This window comes from Aethalodelphis obliquidens, unplaced genomic scaffold (genome assembly GCF_003676395.1).
Source record: "Aethalodelphis obliquidens isolate GAN/ISIS:26980383/991018 unplaced genomic scaffold, ASM367639v1 scaffold3, whole genome shotgun sequence".
Classification (NCBI taxonomy): domain Eukaryota; kingdom Metazoa; phylum Chordata; class Mammalia; order Artiodactyla; family Delphinidae; genus Aethalodelphis; species Aethalodelphis obliquidens.
The window spans coordinates 73,411,169-73,426,876 of record NW_020837947.1 but is presented as its reverse complement, the minus strand read 5'-3'; positions in this window follow the sequence as shown (position 1 = coordinate 73,426,876).

Sequence of the window (15,708 nt, the reverse complement as noted above, 5' to 3'; positions counted from 1 at the left end):
GCCAATCATTTAGTTTTAAAGTATCATTAAAGTATAGACTGTCCGGTCTCAGGTAGTTGTGGCTTTGAACCCCAAGCTTGCCGTATAGGATGGCCTTGGGGTGGAACTGAACCTCCTGAGCCCCGATTTCCTTATTCATTGAAACAGACTGCAGACATCTTCTCACAGGGCTGTTTTAAGAATAAAATGATACTTGTCTTTCTCTGTCTGATTTATTTCACTTAGTATGATAATCTCTAGATCCATCCATGTTGCTGCAAATGGCATTATTGCATTCTTTTTTACGGCAGAGTAATATTCCATTGCATATATGTGCCACATCTATCGCTTATATGTGGAATCTAAAAAAAATGATACAAGTGAACTTATTTACAAAACAGAAACAGATTCACAGACTTAGAAGATAAACTTATGGTTCCTAAAGGGGAAAGGTGGAGGGGGGAGGGCTAAATTAGGAGTTTGGGATTAACATATACATACTACTATATATAAAATAGATAACTAACAAGGGCCTACTGTATAGCACAGGGCACTCTACTCAATACTGTGTAATAACCTATATGGGAAAAGATATAGGTATGTGTATAACTGAGTCACTTTGCTGTACACCTGAAACTAACACAACAGTGTAAATCAGCTATACTCCATTATAAAATAAAAATTAAGAATAAAATGAGGTGATGTATGTAAACTTTTTAGCGGAGCATCTCACATGCAGGACAGCACACTTGGATAAATGTCTCTTAAACAATGGGGTTTTACACTGTCCCACTTCACAAGTCCAGCATTGGGAGGCCAGCCTCCTTCAGTCCTCACTTTTCCCCAGCCTCTGGGTGCTGCCTTTCATCCTCCACATGTTTTCTCATGGTTGCAAGATGCTTGCCACTGTAGGACCCACAGAAATACAAAGGAAGGGGATACTGGCTGAGAGAAATGTCCTCACGGGTCTTGCTCTTTTCATCAGGGAGTGAACCTTAGGACTAAGAGCCTCTCTGTGGAATCCTTTTATGTCTCATCTACAGGCATTTGAAGCTGGTAACTTGAATAGCTGACATTTTCAAATTATGATGGAGGGAGGGAGGATAGCCAGCGGAACAGGAGGGGAATAGCTTTTTCTCGGCAACCTACGGTATCTGCCACGTATGCTGAAATAAAAATAGATTTTATCTTATAGATTTTCTGAGGAGTAATTTTTAATTAATATGTTTACAGTGCTTCTCTCTCTCTTCCTCGTTCATTTGAACACCCCTATCCATGCATTATCTGACCAGTGGAAAATTCAACACAACACTGAATGGGCTTACTGTGCACACGACATTATAGGCAATTGAGTACAAACACTTTACTTTTTGATAAGAAGCCTGTTAAACTCTAGTAGCTTTTGGAAAGTTTTATTTTACTACTTTGATAGTAGTAGTTTATGGTTTCCTTTTCATTAATGCAAACTTTATAATCCAAGAAGAATTCACTAAGCATTTGTGTACAAAGCATGATGATGGCAACTTGAGGGACACTCAGAGGAAAAAAAAAAGACACCATTATGTCTTCAAGAAGTTTACCATCTAGTGGAAGTAAGGAAAGGAGAAGCAAAGTGTGTAGAGCCAGGGTAACACTCACAAAGTTGAAAAGTTTATGGAGAAGGAAGTAAATCAAGTAAGATTCGAGTTTTGGCTCAGACATCTTCCTTATCCCTAGAATGCCAGGCTTCCTCAAAAGAAGAAAATAATAGCAATGGCTTATATACAGCTTCCTGGATTCCATCCCCTGCCATCAACCCCGCTCCTCAGCAAATTAGGAGAGACATCAGTGCAGCGAAGGACGGTCATGCCATTGAAACTCTTTGTAGACTGAAAAATAGTTAAGTCCGCTTTCCAGATCTTTGCCCATTATGTTGTATGTTACTTGAAAGTTGGAAAGGTGTTTTGTTTACCTTCCTGTTTTATTCTAAAACATGACTGGTGCCATTATGTTCCATGAGGAATAAAAGAACGGTTCTGATCCCATGGTCACTGGATCAGATCTGGTTCTAAAATATGACTCATATTACAAAGGTTATGTTCCCAGGAGAATCCCGTAACATTTGAAAAAAAACCCTGAGAGAAAGAGGGAACAAAAAAGAGATGTGGAGGCTAGTAACTAAGTGGTTAAGGAAATAAAAAACAATCCTTGGAACTGAAAAGTTCAGAATCATAAAATCATATTCAAAATCATATCATTCAAAATCACATCATCTCTTAAATGTTTTCACCACATTCACACAAAACGGTAATTATGTGATATGATGAATATGCTAACTGACCTTATTGTTGTAATCATTTCACAATATATACATATATCAAATCATCATGTTGTACAACTTAAACTTATACAGTGTTATTTGTTAATTACCTATCAATAAGGTTGGGAAAAAAAGAAAATCATCTCTTGATTTTTTATTTTATTTTATTTTATTTTGCGGTACGCGGGCCCCTCACTGTTTTGGCCTCTTCCGTTGCGGAGCACAGGCTCTGGACGTGCAGGCTCAGGGGCCATGGCTCACGGGCCCAGCCGCTCCGCGGCATGTGGGGTATTCCCGGACCGGGGCACGAACCCGTGTCCCCAGCATCGGCAGGCGGACTCTCAACCACTGTGCCACCAGGGAAGCCCTCTTGATTTTTTAAATCTTCAACCTCCTGGCCCTCATCTCAGTCTGCTAAGCTTTCTGCCTATTCAGTGATGACTACTATGCATAGTGATTCCTTTCACAAACCTTCCTTTTTAGATCTACGCCCTTTGCTTGCCTAGAGTCTGATACAGAGTATAGTGGAACAGTCAGAGCACTGTGGCGGACGTGTGTTCCACAGTTGAATAAAATACCACTAATGTGTTTAAAAATTTTTTTTTGGTGGGGGGAGGGAAATGGTCAAAACTATACCAGACCACAATATTTGATTAAACTAGCTCCCCCAAAATTAGAACAAAAATGTTAAAGATGGCTTCTACTGAAAGTTGAACCATCAATTTAACATTACATTTTCATGGAAAAAAAAATATCTTCTTTAAAGCTACTCAACATTAGTTTGCCTTTATTCATAAAATTATGCACAACCTGTTTTTCTACATGACAATTAAGGGTTGTAGCTCTAAGTCTCCTTTGTGTTCAGAAGTTTGCAGGAATTAGCTGTTACTCATAGATTCATGATTTTTGGTTATTTTTTGATAAAGTATGCTCATGATTTTGAACTCTCTGTCACTTTTCGGATGAAAAGCATAGTTTCAAGGTCTATAGAAAATGCTGGTTTTTCATTATCATTTTTTAGGAGTAAGACTCCAGTTTGGACCCATGGCATTAGCAATGCAGTGCCCAGTTCCCATGGTAGTTGAACGTCAGATTCTTTTCCTAAAATCTAAGTTCTTCAGTGTTAAGTAAGACCATCTGTGGGACATCAGATGTCTAGTTCACATGGGGCTACATCAAGCCCAGTCCAGTTCCTAATTAGTTTTCTCTCAATTGAAAAAGAAATTTCTTACGGCATGAACTCAGCCAGGGCTTCCTTGGTACACATGTAAAATCCCTGGCATGGAGTGGGTGCTCAGGAAATGGCTAACCCATTAAGGAAACCTGGCCAAAGAGGGATTGGAATCCAAGTCGTTAGGATAAATTCAGAATTAGTGTTCCTTTTGATGGAAAAGTTCACATGAAAATTTTGTTTGAGTACATTTTCTAGGCATTAACATACTTTTATAAACAAATCCATCACTGGGAACCTTATAAATGTATCAAACTGTGCTCATAAATAATCCTTGAAATTCATATGGGCTTAATAAATAATGGAAAAATTCACTTTAAGTTTTTCCAGTTTCCAAATATTGGCAAAAAAGTCACACAACTTTTGATCAACACAACACAATCTCGATATACCCACACGTAACAAGCTAAACACATGATATTAATGTGTAATGCCTATATTTAGAAATTATCATAATTATTTGTATGTAGTCTACTCATAGCTTTTGTTTATGCATCACAAATATTTTTCTGTGGAATATGGTTTATATATTTTGAAATTCTTTTTTTCTCATGTACAGTAGGCATAAAAAATATTGGCTTGCGGTATGTCTCATTGCCTTGTACTTTTTAAAACTGTTTTCAGATGTCAATCTGTGTAATGTGATAACTTACCATAAGGACTTCATGAAATGTTTTTTGTTCTTCCAAATCTTTGCAGATTTGTAAAATAAATATTTGTTGAAAATATTACCCTTTGTGCAGGGCTCAATAACTTAAAAAAAGAGAGAGACAGAGACAGGGAAAAAAATACATAGCCTTAACCAATGCAGTACCTCATCTGAAGATGTTGAAGTTCAACAAAAGAATATAATCCAAACTTGAAAGTATCTTCAGTGTTAATCTGGTCCAACCATTATCCACTATATAAATCTCGCAACAACATCTTTTTTTTTTTTACATCTTTATTGGAGTATAATTGCTTTACAATGGTGTGTTAGTTTCTGCTTTATAACAAAGTGAATCAGTTATACATATACATATGTTCCCATATCTCTTCCCTCTTGCGTCTCCCTCCCTCTCACCCTCCCTATCCCACCACTCCAGGCGGTCATAAAGCACCGAGCTGATCTCCCTGTGCTATGCTCCCACTAGCTATCTATTTTACGTTTGGTAGTGTATATATGTCCATGCCACTCTCTTGTTTTGTCACAGCTTACCCTTCCCCCTCCCCATATCCTCAAGTCCATTCTCTAGTAGGTCTGTGTCTTTATTCCTGTATTACGCCTAGGTTCTTCATGACATTTTTTTTCTTAAATTCCATATACATGTGTTAGCATACGGTATTTGTCTTTCTCTTTCAGACTTACTTCACTCTGTATGAAAGACTCTAGGTCCATCCACCACACTACAAATAGCTCAATTTTGTTTCTTTTTATGGCTGAGTAATATTCCATTGTATATATGTGCCACATCTTCTTTATCCACTCATCCCATGATGGACACTTAGGTTGTTTCCGTCTCCAGGCTATTGTAAATACAGCTGCAATGAACATTTTGGTACATGACTCTGTGAATTATGGTTTTCTCAGGGTATATGCCCAGTAGTGGGATTGCTGGGTCATATGGTAGTTCTATTTGTAGTATTTTAAGGTACCTCCATACTGTTCTCCATAGTGGCTGTACCAATTCACATTCCCACCAGCAGTGAAAGAGTGTTCCCTTTTCTCCACACCCTCTCCAGCATCTATTGTTTGTAGATTTTTTGATGATGGCCATTCTGACGGGTGTGAGATATCTCATTGCAGTTTTGATTTGCATTTCTCTAATGATTAATGATGTTGAGCATTCTTTCATGTGTTTGTTGGCAATCTGTATATCTTCTTTGGAGAAATGTGTATTTAGGTCTTCTGCCCATTTTTGAATTGGGTTGTTTGTTTCTTTGTTATTGAGCTACATGAGCTGCTTATAAATTTTGGAGATTAATCCTTTGTCAGTTGCTTCATTTGCAAATATCAATTAAGTCCATCTTGTTTAATGTATCATTTAAAGCTTGTGTTTCCTTATGTATTTTCATTTTGGATGATCTGTCCATTGGTGAAAGTGGGGTGTTAAAGTCCCCTACTATGAGTGTGTTACTGTCAATTTCCCCTTTTATGGCTGTTAGTATTTGCCTTATGTATTGAGGTGCTTCTATGTTGGGTGCATAAATATTTACAATTGTTATATCTTCTTCTTGGATTGATCCCTTGATCATTATGTAGTGTCCTTCTTTGTCTCTTCTAGTAGTCTTTATTTTAAAGTCTATTTTGTCTGATATGAGAATTGCTACTCCAGCTTTCTTTTGGTTTCTATTTGCATGGAATATCTTTTTCCATCCCCTTACTTTCAGTCTGTATGTGTCTCTAGGTCTGAAGTGGGTCTCTTGTAGACAGCATATATATGGGTCTTGTTTTGGTATCCATTCAGCCAATCTGTGTCTTTTGGTGGGAGCATTTAGTCCATTTACATTTAAGGTAATTATCAACATGTATGTTCCTATTCCCATTTTCTTAATTGTTTTGGGTTTGTTATTGTAGGTGTTTTCCTTCTCTTGTGTTTCTTGCCTAGACAGGTTCCTTTAGCATTTGTTGTAAAGCTGGTTTGGTGGTGCTGAACTCTCTCAGCTTTTGTTTGTCTGTAAAGGTTTTAATTTCTCCATCAAATCTGAATGAGATCCTTGCTGGGTAGAGTAATCTTGGTTGCAGGTTTTTCTCTTCATCACTTTAAATATGTCCTGCCAGTCCCTTCTGGCTTGCAGAGTTTCTGCTGAAAGATCAGCTGTTAACCTTATGGGGATTCCTTTGTGTGTTATTTGTTGTTTTTCCCTTGCTGCTTTTAATATGTTTTCTTTGTATTTAATTTTTGACAGTTTGATTAATATGTGTCTTGGCATATTTCTTCTTGGATTTATCCTGTATGGGACTCTCTGTGCTTCCTGGACTTGATTAACTATTTCCTTTCCCATATTAGGGAAGTTTTCAACTATAATCTCTTCAAATATTTTCTCAGTCCCTTTCCTTTTCTCTTCTTCTGGAACCCCTATAATTCGAATGTTGGTGCGTTTAATTTTGTCCCAGAGGTCTCTGAGACTGTCCTCAGTTCTTTTCATTCTTTTTTCTTTATTCTGCTGTGCAGTAGTTATTTCCACTATTTTATCTTCCAGGTCACTTATCCGTTCTTCTGCCTCAGTTATTCTGCTATTGACCCCATCTAGAGTACTTTTACTTTCATTTATTGTGTTGTTCATCGTTGCTTATTTCATCTTTAGTTCTTCTAGGTCCTTGTTAAACGTTTCTTGCATTTTGTCTATTCTACTTCCAAGATTTTGGATCATCTTTACTATCATTCTGAATTCTTTTTCAGGTAGACTGCCTATTTCCTCTTATTTTTTAGGTCTGGTGGGTTTTTATCTTGCTCTTTCATCTGCTGTGTGTTTTTCTGTCTTCTCATTTTGCTTATCTTACTGTGTTTGGGGTCCCCTTTTTGCAGGCTGCAGGTTCGTAGTTTCCGTTGTGCTTGGTGTCTGTCCCCAGTGGCTAAAGTTGGTTCAGTGGGTTGTGTAGGCTTCCTGGTGGAGGGGACTAGTGCCTGTGTTCTGGTGGATGAGGCTGGATCTTGTCTTTGTGGTGGGCAGGTCCACGTGTGGTGGTGTGTTTTGGGGTGTTTGTGGACTTATTATGATTTTAGGCAGCCTCTCTGCTAATGGGTGGGGTTGTGTTCCTGTCTTGCTAGTTGTTTGGCATAGGGTGTCCAGCACTGTAGCTTGCTGGTCGTTGAGTGAAGCTGGGTGCTGGTGTTGAGATGGAGATCTCTGGGAGATTTTCGCCTTTTGATATTATGTGGAGTTGGGAGGTCTCTTGTGGACCAGTGTCCTGAAGTTGGGTCTCCCACCTCAGAGGCACAGCAGTGACTCCTGGCTGTAGCCCCAAGAGCCTTTCATCCATACGGCTCAGAATAAAAGGGAGAAAAAGTAAAGAAAGAAAGAAAGACGGATGTAGGGGGGAGGGAAGGAGGGAAGGAAAGAAAGAAAGAAGATAAAATAAAATAAAGTAAGATAAAATAAAGTTATTAAAATAAAAAATAATTATTAAGAAAAAAAATTTTTTAAAGAAAAAAAAACGGACGTATAGAACCCTAGGACAAATGGTGGAAGCAAAGCTATATAGACAAAATCTCACACAGAAGCATACACATACACACTCACAAAAAGAGGAAAAGGGGAAAAAATCATAAATCTTGCTCTCAAAGCCCACCTCCTCAATTTGGGATGATTTGTTGTCTAGCAGCTATTCCACAGATGCAGGTACATCAAGTTGATTGTGGAGCTTTAATCCGCTGCACCTAAGGCTGCTGAGAGCAATTTCCCTTTCTTTTCTTTGTTCGCACAGCTGCCGGGGCTCAGCTTTGGATTTGGCCCCGCCTCTGATTGTAGGTCGCCTGAGGGCGTCTGTTCTTCACTCAGACAGGATGGGGTTAAAGGAGCAGCTGATTCGAGGGCTCTGGCTCACTCAGGCCGGGGGTGGGAGGGGCACGGCGTGCGGGGCGGGCCTGCGGCGGCAGACGCCAGCGTGATGTTGTACCAGCCTGAGGCGCGCCGTGCGTTCTCCCGGGGAAGTTGTCCCTGGATGATGGGACCCTGGCAGTGGCGGGCTGCACAGGCTCCCCGGTAGGGGGGTGTGGACAGTGACCTGTGCTCGCACACAGGCTTCTTGGTGGCGGCAGCAACAGCCTTAGCGTCTCATGCCCGTCTCTGGGGTCTGCGCTTTTAGCCGCGGCTCGCGCCCGTCTCTGGAGCTCCTTTAAGCAGCGCTCTTCATCTCCTCCCCTCGCGCACCAGGAAACAAAGAGGTAAGGAAAAAGTCTCTAGCGTCTTTGGCAAGTCCAGACTTTTCCCCGGACTCCCTCCCGGCTAGCCGTGGTGCACTAACCCCCTGCAGGCTGTGTTCAGGCCGCCAACCCCAGTCCACTCCCTGTGCTCCGACCGAAACCTGAGCCTCAGCTCCCAGCCCCGCCCGCCCCAGCGAGTGAGCAGACAAGCCTCTCGGGCTGGTGAGTGCCGGTCGGCAGCGATCCTCTGTGCGGGAATCTCCCTGCTTTGCCCTTCTCACCTCTGTGGCTGCGCTCTCCTCCGCGGCTCCGAAGCTTTCCCCCTCCGCCACCCGCAGTCTCCGCCCGGGAAGGGGCTTCTAGTGTTTGGAAACCTTTCCTTCTTCACAGCTCCCTCCCACTGGTGCAGGTCCCTTCCCTATCCTTTTATCTCTGTTTATTCTTTTTTCCTTTGCCCTACCCGGGTACGTGGGGGGTTTCTTGCCTTTTGGGAGGTCTGCGGTCTTCTGCCAGCGTTCAGTAGGTGTTCTGTAGGAGTTGTTCCACGTGTAGATGTAGTTCTGGTGTATCTGTGGGGAGGAAGGTGATCTCTGCGACTTACTCTTCCGCCATCTTCCCCTCGTCCCCCAACAACATCTCTTGAAAGTAATTTTCCAGGCTTTTTATGGTTATACCCAGAGACAAAGAACATAGTACTTTATCCTATTTCAGACAACTACAGTTTCATAAAATTTGTTCTTATGGTGTGTCAGAAACTGCCTGTCTGAATCTTATTATCACTGGTCACTCGTCTTCTTGCTAAACCATGTAGAATGAGGCTTCTTTTTTATGTGACAGTTCTTCATATGTCTCAATAAAGCTATTATATTTTTAATAGCTTCTCTTCTTCAGAATTAAACATATTGCCTTTTTTCCTTCTCCTTTCATTTCCCCTTCCTTTTTTTTTTCTTTCTCCTTTCCTTTTATTCTCTCCCTCCTTCGTCTTGTTTCTACCAGGTTTTCAACGTAGATGAGGTGGGTAGACCTGATCCTCTTTCACCAAGGATTCATGGTAAATGCTTTAACAGTTAGTTAAATGGACTGCTGTGAGAGCCCCCCAGAGTAAGAAGTCGGGACAGGCTTTGCAGAGGGGATGACACCAAGTTAGAGGATGACTTGTCGGAAAGCCTGCCGAATAGCACGTGTCATGGGAGAGTGATGTCGTAGGTAGAGAAAGCAGCAGCATATGCATGGCCCTGGAGGAACACTTCTTTTCCTCAAGAGGCTTCATTTATATTGTTCATTTATATTGTTCTTTTGTTCCTGGTTGATTCTTTTGGATCTGTTCCAGTCTGGCTACACTTTAGGACTTTGGATGTGTAGGTTTATAACAAAGAAATCCAGTGAGCACAGAAATAGTTGACCTCATTTCTACACATATTTGAGTATAATAAAGACATTGTACTGGGTTGGACTTTTCACACTATTGGTTGTTAGGAAGTGAGTTAGGACATTAGGGAGGGAGAAATATGGTGAAGGGCAAGCAGAAAATGAAGACACTGAAAAGAAAGGGAGTCAGTAATGGTCATGAAAGGATAAGAGGCATGGAAGAAAATGAATAAGGTGCCTCTTATATGGATGAACTTAACTGGTGTGATCAACATGGCTTTGAGTTATTAAAATAGAAGAAATGTAGCAATCCCTGTCATTATTGTGAGATTTGTTATTTGAAAGCTATTTTAAAGTACTACATCTATGTAAAGAAAAAAGAGATGCATTTTCCCACATTAAAAGATGCATGATTTCCTCACCTTAAAAATCATTCACTTGATTTTTAGGCAAATCTTCATGGCCTACATCTTTTATATCTTTTTCCATCCTCTGTGATTACCTTACTTAATCTTTTTCTACAACATGTACATGTGACTCTTCAATGGAATCAGTACTTTTCCTCCCAAACAACCAATCAACTCATTCTTTTCTTTGACAGTTTTTATTTTTATAAAACCCTGAATTGTACTCTTCTGAGGCAAAATTCAGAGCAGAAATATATTTTCAGTTAAAAGTATAAAAATTCTTCCTCTTTTTTGGGATATCTTTCTTAAAAATTTTAAAGAGTTTTCTGTAGCAATAAAAGTACAGGGACAGGAACATGTATCTTCTCAGTTGTTGAGCACAGCTCTAATCTCACGCAAATTTGAATGAATGATGTAGCTCTTGCGGATATGCTCACTGGGGTCCCATCTAACTCCAATGCCCCATGATACTGACCTACAACTTTCTCTCCAGATACCCAATCTTGCTCTTACTTCAAGGTCCAGCCTTCTGGGCCTTTTATAAAAACAATACTCTCCACTTTCAGTTCTTTTTTATTTCCTTGGCCCTTATAAACCTGTCAAGTTTTTGGTTTTTTGTTTTGTTTTGTTTCTACACTTGATTAGTCTCTTATCATATTTGGGATCCTTGCTTGCATACCACTATGTTTGTGTGACTTAATAGAAGACAGCCCCTTTGATGTAGGAGATAGATAGGCCCCAGGCTGAGCAGCTGCAAGTGGTCTCCTGCTGACACTTTGAGATACCAGCAGGAGCGTTGGGCCTTATTAGGTAAAAGACAAAGCAACCATAATTTTCTCATTCTTGTAGTCAAGGGCATTTCCCAGCCCAAAGCATGCACAGAAGAGGTCCTCAGATGATTGGTCAGAGACAACTTCGAAAACTGCCCCCATGTAAGGAACTTAAGCCACCCCTATTGTGCTCAACTCGCTCCTAGTTTTGCCCATGTGCTCTTCCACATGTACTTTGCTTCTAATAAATGTGGTCTCTATTTCACAATCTTGGTCTCTTTGCTGAATTCCTTTTTCAAGGAAAACCAGGACTGAGGTCCTTCTTCTAGCTGTGCCACTGCCAGAATCACCTTCAGCAGACAAATTGCAAATAGGCACCATCAGTGGACAGACAAATTAGAGGAAGGAGGCTCTTCATCCTGGGGGAAGATTTCAGCCTCCACTTGCACTTTGGCTGGGTACCAACATGCCCAACTGCACAAACTATGTACAACCCTGCTCATAGTATCCAGCACTTATATAATTAGTAATAGGCCCTCAAGCAATAGTTACATTTATTTCAATCTTTATTTGAATTCACAAGATTTTTTTTTATCATAAAGAGAAAAATGCCATTAAGATCTTTTTTAACCCCCTAAAGAACAAGATCGTCCTGACAATATAGTGTCTATATCTATGGGCAAATAAGAGCAGAAAAGTGGAGGAGAGAGGAAGCAACAAGTAGACAATTTAGTGAGTAGGACTGTCATTGAAATTGTGGTCACAATGGAACCAGCTTCAAATGGTTTGACTCTTTTTTGGCCTGAGTAGGTTATGGAGTAAGACTCTAATTTTTTCAAAAACTGTTCCCATGCTTGCACAAGCTTGTTTTTATACACTTCATTTCATTTCATATTTTTCTTGACTGCTATGTCAAAGTTGTAACATTTCACACCATGGTATGTTGCCAAGATAGGATTCTACACGCTGGTCGTGTGATATGTGCTGTGTTTGGAACAGCTGCATGATCTTGTCACAGACAATGAAGAAAGACTACATCCTTTGTCTGGGTTTCCTAAGCTCCTGGAATTTAAAATCTTAGCCAGTAGCTAGGGACAAGTCATCCATGCTTATTATGCTACTCTTTAATATCTAGAGTTTTCTGAACGCTGCCTCATCTTTTAAGTTGCATCAGTTTTCTCATTCTGCCATATACAGGTTAGCATCCACAAAAAGGGTTGCAGAAAATCAGGTGCTGTTGCTCCTCTTCTCACCAGCTGTGGTGCAGTTATTTTTAGTTCCCTCCTTCATTCATCACTATGACTGTGAGGGCAAAGGGACTGACAGTGTTGCCCGACTGGACTGTGTTTATACTTTCTACCAGCTACTTCGGAATCAGCATTTCCTTTCCTCATTGGAGATATCATACTGGGTTATACCTGGCAAATTTATTTTAGTGGAGAAATTATTTAATAGATTGATGTTAGATGAACTAGTTTATCATGACTCTGGTGAATAGACTGAGACTCTGACTATGGCTCAGAAAAGCAAGAATAATTCAATTGACTTGGTTTCCCTTCTCTTATCTGCCATTTCTGGGAACATGGCAGTTCCCCAGCAATTACTCTCCTTTTCGTGAAAATCAATTTGTAAAATATGTTTTAGAAAATGTATGATATGTAGTAGCTGTTTTGAATAGGTGAAAATTATACGAGTATTTCCTGTGGAGAGAATTAATCATATGTAGAGTTCAAAAGAGTGAACTGTTTTTTTATGATCACTTAATGAGATGCAAAACACTTTTTTTGGTCTTTTTGTGACATCATGTTATATTTTGGGACGCTCACATTGAATAAAGATGCTTGAGAATTAACAGAAGAAACTGTCAATTTATATGATCAGATCGATGATCGCTAAATCTTCACAAAGATGTATACTAGATTGGGTCGCTTTCTTTTACTACTCCTGGACATCCATGGATTTTTCTAGCCATCAGCATCACTGCCTTCACGTAAACCCTTATTGATCACACTTCATGGCATTTTCCTCTTCATTGGTTATTGCCATAATTTGGTCTACACATTAGAAATTCCCATGGGGACTTAGGTTTGAGATAAAATGAAGAGCCTCAGGCTGTTATTTGTATTTGGACTGATAAGTGCCATTTTATTGCTCACAGTCTTCTTTTGCCAGTGGTGAAACTTTTGTTCCCTCAGGTTCAGTCAATAAATTTGCTGTTTCTTGATGAGGCTGCATTTAGGAGACATCAAGACAGTGTGCACAATTAACCCCGTATTTTGTCTACTGCAAGCATGCATTCCATTCATGTTTTGATAGGCATTTGGGAAGTTCCCAGTTTGGGGCTATTATACATAAAGTTGCCTTGAACATTTGAGTACAAGTCTTTGTGTGGACATAGGTCTTCATTTTTTTTTTTGAGTAATTCCTAGGAAGGCTATATAGTTCCAGCCTGGAGATCTATCATAATATTTAACATTATTTAAAAAAATCATATACAAGTTTGTTGTGACTTTGGTGGATTAACATTTGTTAAGTTGAGCCCCAGGGAGTCAGATAGTAAGCCTTCTGAACAAAAGACCACAAGGAAATTGAAATAGAGAACTTTGTTACTCACAGGTCCTGGAGCAAGTACAGGGCCAGCTTCCAAAGGCCATGTAGCGAGGTCGGGCAGGATGTAGGCAGAGAAAGTGACAGTGCCTGGGGCATATGCCATTATTAGGTTCCTGGATGGAGTGCTTTGGGATTCCTGGGGTAAGATTAGATAGATCAATTCAAACCAAAAAGATCAGGGTTTTGGTAAGCTTTTTGGGGGTCTTATCTAAAAGTGTACAGGAGGAAAGGCCCTGGGAGGTGGGAGGAGACTGTTTAGCACAGGGCCACTGGGGGAGTCATATCAGGAACTTGTATTTCTCTGGGCTATTATCTAGAGCATGAGTTTGGGGGAGAGTGTAGGGTCAGTTCAAAGCCCCTGCAGGCTGCTTGATCACACAGAATGGATGCCAAGGCAGCAATATCATGGGGTCATTTACCTAAACTCTCAGCAGTGGTTTTCTGAAGTGGTAATACCATTTTATATTCCACTAGCAATGCTTGAAATTTCTTATTTTTCCACATCCTTGTCAACACTTGTTGGTCTTTTTAATTTTAGCCTTTTTAGTGAGTGTGTAGTGGTATATCATTATGGTTTTCATTTACATTTTCCTGATGACTAATATTGAGAATTTTTTCATGTACATATTTAAGATTTGTATCTTTTTGTCTGTGAAATATCTGTTGAAATGTGTTGTTCATTTTTTTCTGTTTTTTTTTCTGGGGGGGGTCTTATTAATAAGTTTTAAAGTTCTTATACTCTGGATACCAAATATTTTCTCCGAATTAGGGTTTGCTGTTTTATTTTGAAGAACAGAATATTTTCACTTTGAAAAAGTCTGTATGAATTTTGTTATTTTGTTGCTAGAATTTTTGGTGTCTTGTCTAAGAAGTCTCTGACTCCTCAAATATCACAAAGATTTTTCTCCTTTCGTTATAGTTTTAGGTTTAGGATTAGGTGTATGATTGAGTCCATGCGAGATTTTGTGCATGGTGAGAGGTAAGTATTGCCATTCACTTTTTTTCATTTGGACAGATTATAGATTTTCCAGCACCATTTATTGAGAAGATTCTCCTCTCACTTTAAATTAATTTAATTCCTTTGTTGAAAATAAACTGATCATGTGTGTGTGTGTCTGTGTTTATTTTTACTTTAAAATTCTGTCTCATTGACTATGTATCTGTCTGTATGTTAGTACCACACTGTCTTGACTTCTATAGATTTATTGGGTATTATAAGTCTTCCAGTTTTGTTATTTTTCAAAGTTGTTTTGGGTGTTTAGATTTTTTGTTCTTTCACTTGAATATTAAATTCGGCTTGTGAATTTTTACAGTACTTGCTGGGATTTTGTTTGAAATTTATAGATCAAATTGGAGAAAATTGACAACTTAATAATATTGACTTTTTCAATTCATTAACATAGTCTACTGCTTCATTTATTTAGGTCTTTAATAACTTTCAACAATGTTTTATAGTTTGTGTGGAAGTTTGCACAATTTTTATTAAGTTTATCGCTAAGTATTTTAGGTATTTTTGATGCTATTATAAAATACCAGTTTTTATTTTACTTTCCAATTGTTTATGTCTAGTATATAGAAAAATAATTATTGTTGTGTGCACTGAACTTGTATTCTGTTTTCTTGATAAATTCACTTGTTAGCACTAGCAGCTTTTTGTTGTATATTCCTTAGTTTTTATGTGCATATCATTTCCTATGAAAATCAATAGTTTTACTTCTCTCTATATAATATACATGTTATTATTTCTTTTCATTGCCAAGTAACCCTAGTTTGTAATGATATTCTTTCCTATATATTGCTAGATTTAATTTGGTGATGTTTTGCTAGGAATGTTTCTATCTATGTTCATGAATATCTGTCACTTTCTCTCTTTTAATTTTTAGTATGATGTTTATGAAGTCTATCCTTTCTTTTATCATGTCCTTGGTCAGTCTTGATATCAGGGTAATGATGCCTCATAAAATTATTTGGGAAGTATTCCCTTATCTCTATTATGAAAGAGATTTTAGAGGCTTGGTGTTCTTTCTTTCCTAAATGTTTGATAGAATTCACGAGTGAAGTGACTGGACCTGTAGTTTTCTTTGTTAGAAAGCTTTTAATTAAAAATTGAATATTTAAAGATAGATGAATATTCTGATATTCTGTTTCTTCCTGTGTCAGTTTTGATCATTTGTATCTTTCAAGAAGTTTACCCATT